Genomic DNA, 6,000 nt, shown 5'->3' on the forward strand with positions numbered 1-6,000 from the left:
GGCGCATGAGAGCGGAGCAGCGCACTGCGGGCTGATTGGGGCCTTCCACGCCGCGGCAAGTCTGAGCCGGGAGATAAAGTTTGGTGCCTCCGGACATGAAGCAGGGGCTGCGCTGACTCGGAGACTCGCGGAAATCCGCCGGAAAGTGAAATCCTCGGCGGTGGACGACTGTGGTAGGAGGTGACATACCTGAGCCCTTCATTCCGTCCTGAAGTGTGGACATGTGTGTGCTGTGGTCCGGGGAATGTGATGGCGGACCCCTGGCCTTGCGAGTGAAACTGAGCGACCCTGAAATGGCGGCGGATGGCAGAAAGTGGTGAGAGGCATACAGCGAGACAAGAGTCGGCCTCTGGGCGCACCGGGCTTAAAACAGGCATAATACACCAGCTCATCGGAGACTATCTCGGGACTGGGGTGCCCCGAGACCGGACGGGACATAGCGCTGGCAGTGTTCCTGAGCCATAGCATTGTCAGACACTACATCGCGCCACCACTGCCCCGACCGAATCGGACACTGTGAAAAGTGAAGCACACTGAGATGCATGGTTGCCTGAGAACAAGCGGGAGAGCGGAACAGTGAACTTCACATTGTACAGGGCCTGCTGCAATGAGAATTGGCTGAGCCGGGAGGTTGAGTTTGGCGCTGCCATACAAGCGGCGTGACTGCGCCGGATCTGTGGACTAGAATACTCCGCTGATATGGGGAATTTGCGCTTGTAGGGGACAGTGGTGGGCGGCGTAAAGCGAGAACGATCCCCCCTGCCTGAAGTATAACCGCATGAGTGATGTGACCCTGGGATTATGAATTTTTTTTATAGAAACAAGGGGGACCCAAAAGGTAGCTAAGGACCAAGGGTATAAGTCAATTGAAGGAAACAAAGGTCCTAAGCAATTTCAAAGATATAAACAAATTAAATGTAGAACACAATAAGTTACTATATATTTTTCCATGTCCAGCCGGACCAGGAATTTATTTTTAAATTGAATCAAACGATAAGAGAATACAAAGACAGCAATTCTTAAAGTAGGGCACAGTCCTGTGCCGTACTAGTGAAGGAAACACAGTGGAAGGAAAGGAAGTAATACAGAGGGAGAATTTTCACAGTCAAAGAAAGTGAGCAAACTGGACACTTTTTAAATCAGTGTTGGGAGTGTTCTCCAGAGTAGAACATACGCAATGATACACAGTGGTTAAATGTATGTCTACTTAAAAGAGTCGACGTTTCGATCCATTGCTCTGATTAGAAAGGATCATCATCAGGACTAAACAAAGTTATATTGCCTGGTGTAAATAATACTCCTGTTTAGGGAGAGAACAGGGAAGGAAAAAGGACAATAAGGTTTTTAAAAAACAGGATTTGAGAAGTCAGTATTTCAAATGGTTTGTACACATTTACATTAATCGGAACCGCAGTGAACCAATTGGTGTTTTACCTCGTAGAATACGTGCACGGGTGAGTCAGATCGTGCATCCTACATGGATCAAAATCGCAAGGAGTAGCACATTGTGAGATGAATAGCAATCGGTGTTTAACCCCGTGAACGGCGTAAAAACGAGTCACGGCACTTAACATTGGCAGATGGGCAGCTAGTCCTGCGTGAGGGTGCGGTTCTTATTACTCCGTCAAAAGTGGTCCGAGATGAGCCGGTGGGTTGTGTGGCTAGCGGAGGAGGCTGTACGCATGCAGTGACGAGAGCTATGAAAAGATATTGTGCCCGCAGAACTATGAGAAAACCAAGGGATCATGGGCGTGAATTTATGTGCGGACGGTGATGATGGTATCAGGCGATGTGAGTTCCTTGGGGACTGTGTAGCTTACCTCGAATCAGAGGGTTCGCAGTGCTAGGGATAGCATGCGGAGCTACAATCAAATAGGAGAGCTCGGGTAACAAGGCTCAGTACACTATGCGGAGGCTTGCGCTGTTGGGGCAAAAAAGGGGTTTGTTAGCCCAGTGAGGACAATTCCTGCGGTGGTCGCCGACAATAGTGGTAAGGGAAGACCTACCAGGACGATAGGCGGTCATCAGCGTGTTGAGGTCGTGTGGCAGCTCGGTGTGAGAGTACTCGATGCTGCATGCGGTCTTGAGTTATGGGAGATACGCTGTAAAAAGAGAGAATTCCGGGGTTATGGTTACCAGAAAGGATGGCCGTGAGTGGATAAATAGCGGGAAGCCACGGTCGTGACGGAGAAGGCACTTACCGGGGATCTGAATGATGTCAGGATTTACGGGCACAGAGGGAGCGTAGATACGCTGTTCTTCTCTTGCTGCCAGGTTAGCCTAGTGATCCAAGCGCAGCCATACTGTTTAAGCCTTGGTTCTGGAATCAGGTGATCGCGGGCCCGGATCACGGGCCTAGGAGGGGTGTGTGAGGCATTACTAAGTGAGCGCACGAGTATGGCGGCCATCTTAGAATGGTGAGAGCGGACCGGGAATTTGAAAGTGAGTAAACACCAGTGTGGATTAAAAAACGGCGCAGGTGACCAACATGCCCTAGTGACATTTCATTAAAAACTTTTGAAGTATACACAAATTAGGACCAATTTTGCACATTACATTTTAAACAGTGCGGCAGTTGATGATTGTACAATTTAAATTGTCCAAATGGAGATAAGATCCTGGTCACTTATCATAGTGTCACCTCAGAGGTGTAGAGTTAAGTCTATGTTGTAAAGTTCTCTGTGGGTTGCAGACTAAAGCAAGGTAGTCCAGTCCTCGCTTCTGTTTAGCCCGGTCCGTATGGTGTCAAATTGGATTATGCTCTTAAGTTCCTCGCGGTTCAGGAGTTGAGCTATGTTGCCACCCCTTTGTGGCAATTTGACAACCTTTAGGATTGTCCAGCGAATGTCGTCCTCTGTATGATTCTTTTCAGAGAAGTGCTCGACCAGTGGTGCATTGAGAGTCCTGCACCTATGTTGACAAATACGGGTCTTGGCTTTCTGAGTTGTCTGTCCCACATACATTTTAGGGCAAGGGCAGAGTATCGTGTAAATAACATTATTAGTATTACTGTTGGAAAGAGATTTCATTTCAACAGTGACACCATTGTGACTGAAATTGCGTGCCTCAATTGTGTAACCACAAACATTACAGCCACCACACTTTACATGTCCCAGCAGTGGTGGAAGGCCCCAGTTCGATTCAATGGTTGATCTAGGTGTAGGGGCAGGTAGGGCCGCTCTGACTAGATGGTCTTTAAGGTTCTTACTCTTTCGAAAGGCAAAGAGGGGTCTCTCTAGACTAATGGGGCCTGCATTAATTGTGGGCCAGTTTTTGAGGATAGATTTTCTGATTTTGTGCGACACAGGCGAGAAAGTAGTGACACAGGATATCCTTTCTGATTTGTCACGTGCTTTAGGTGTCAATAAGGCCTCTCTCGGGCAATACCATGCCCTTTTGGATGCAGTCTTAACTAGCCTTCTCGGGTAGCCACGGTCTCTCAGCTTGTTGGTTAGGATATTGGCCTCCCTGAAGTAGTCTGTTTTGCAAGAACAGTTGCGTCTTATCCTTAAAAATTGGGAATAAGGAAGAGAATCTTTTAGTGCCCTAGGGTGGTTACTGTCATAGCTGAGGAGCGTGTTCCGCTCCGTCGGCTTTCTAAAAAGGCATGTAAGTAGTTCACCTTCATTGTGGTAAATTGTTAGGTCCAGGAAAGCAATTTGTGCTTTATCATGTGCTAGTGTGAATTTTAGATCGGAGCAATTATTATTAAGCCAATGCAGGAACTGGTGTAGCGCACTGATGTCAAGATTCCATATAAGGAAAATACCATCGATGTAACGGCGCCACAGCCCAATCCCTGATCGGAAGGGGTTACTGTCTGTCAAAATTGATCCAGTTTCAAGTTCGTCCATAAAGAGAATTGCCAGGTTGGGGGCAAAAATAGCCCCCATGGAAGTGCCCTTGATCTGTTGATAATAGATATTATCAAAGATGAAGAAGTTCCTAGTTAGGTATAACTCAAGGAGTTGAAGAATGAAGAGAGTTGGTACTTTGTGTGGGCGTGGGCGGGAGTCAAGTCTTTTCTGGATGACTAGTAGAGCCACTGTCTCAGGGATGTTTGTATATAACGACTCTACATCCATTGTACACAGTGTATTCTCTGTTGGGTCAAAGGGACAGTGTTCAACTAGGTTTATCATCGACATACTGTCCCTTACATAGCAGATGGTCCCCGGCACGAATTCTTTGATAAAGAAGTCGACAAAGGCACCCAATGGTTCAAGTACTGACCCACAGGCGGAGACGATTGGTCTGACTGGGGGATGGTCCATGTTCTTATGCACTTTAGGGAGAGTGTATATGAACGGTAGACGGGGAGTTTTTACATTAAGGAAAGTAAACTCCTTCTTTCTCAAGTAACCTTCGGCACAGGCATCGGAAGTGAGTCTGAATACAGTCTCCTGGAGGTCTTTAGTGGGGTTCCCTGGTAGTCTTTGATAATGGTCTGTATTCGCTAGTTGGCGCAAAATTTCATCTTTGTAGGAGTCAATGTCCTGAAAGACAATTCCTCCTCCCTTGTCCGCACTTTTTATTATTAGAGATGGATTGTTCTTAAGTGTGCTTATGGCATCTTTCTCTTGGTGAGAAATATTGGGTGAGGACGCGCCGTTCTAGAGGCGCCGGACCGAGCGCTCTAGCCTTGCGGCCCTCCTCCGCCCGCCCTTCTTAAGGCTGGTCATCGCCTGGCTCACCAGAACTCTTCGCTGGACATACAGTGTGGTTGAGACCCTCACGCTGCAACGCCTCGCTGCATAGCGCTTCGCGCTTTTTAAAACTTACCGCTTCTGATATTTTGGTTTCTTTCATTTGAGTTTTGTCCCCTGATTTTAATAGGGACTCCTGGCCCCCACTTGCACCATAATTGGCTCCTGCACCGCTACTTTGCGGGTCCGGGTTCTGTGGTCTCTTAGCTTGCCGGTAGCTTATTAGGCGCCATCTTGGGTGAGGACGCGCCGTTCTAGAGGCGCCGGACCGAGCGCTCTAGCCTTGCGGCCCTCCTCCGCCCGCCCTTCTTAAGGCTGGTCATCGCCTGGCTCGCCAGAACTCTTCGCTGGACATACAGTGTGGTTGAGACCCTCACGCTGCAACGCCTCGCTGCATAGCGCTTCGCGCTTTTTAAAACTTACCGCTTCTGATATTTTGGTTTCTTTCATTTGAGTTTTGTCCCCTGATTTTAATAGGGACTCCTGGCCCCCACTTGCACCATAATTGGCTCCTGCACCGCTACTTTGCGGGTCCGGGTTCTGTGGGCTCTTAGCTTGCCGGTAGCTTATTAGGCGCCATCTTGGGTGAGGATGCGCCGTTCTAGAGGCGCCGGACCGAGCGCTCTAGCCTTGCGGCCCTCCTCCGCCCGCCCTTCTTAAACTCTGCCCTAGCGCGCAGCGGTGACGCGCAGCGGTTCGCGCCTTCACTGCGCCTGAGTCGTGCCAGAGTCCTGCCCGTCTGCGCCCGTCAGCGCTGAGGTAGCGCTAGGGCAGGGCTCTGCACCTTGGCTGGTACGTCTTCTTGCCTTTAGCTTCCGTCTGGCATGTATTCTAAAATTGACCTACTCTGCCTCCGCCCGACCCTCCCCCCTTGCTCTGAGACTTCTCTCCATCCTCTATGTGGCCCTTTTAGGTGCCCCGGCTGTGCCTTCACGCTTCCCATGCCTGCCCCGATCTCTACTCGCTGCTCTGTCTCCCGTAAGCCACCAGATCCTACATTATTTAAGATCTACCATCTCAATGTTAGATCTCTGGTGAAGCACCATCTTGATGTTTGTGACTTACTCGATGAGGCTCCGGATATCCTGTTCATGTCTGAAACCTGGCTCCATAACGACGCTTCGGTTGCCATCAATTTAGCACTCCCCCCGGAGTATACAATCTACACCCTTAATCGTGACTCTAGAGGGGGTGGCATCACAGCCGCTATTAAAACCAGCTATCCATGTACCTGGAAGGCCATGGATATTGTGGGATGCGAAAGTGCCTATTTCTCAGTTTCTGTTAATCCACA

The sequence above is a fragment of the Lissotriton helveticus genome, chromosome 6 (assembly GCF_964261635.1).
Source record: "Lissotriton helveticus chromosome 6, aLisHel1.1, whole genome shotgun sequence".
NCBI classification, from domain to species: Eukaryota; Metazoa; Chordata; class Amphibia; order Caudata; family Salamandridae; genus Lissotriton; species Lissotriton helveticus.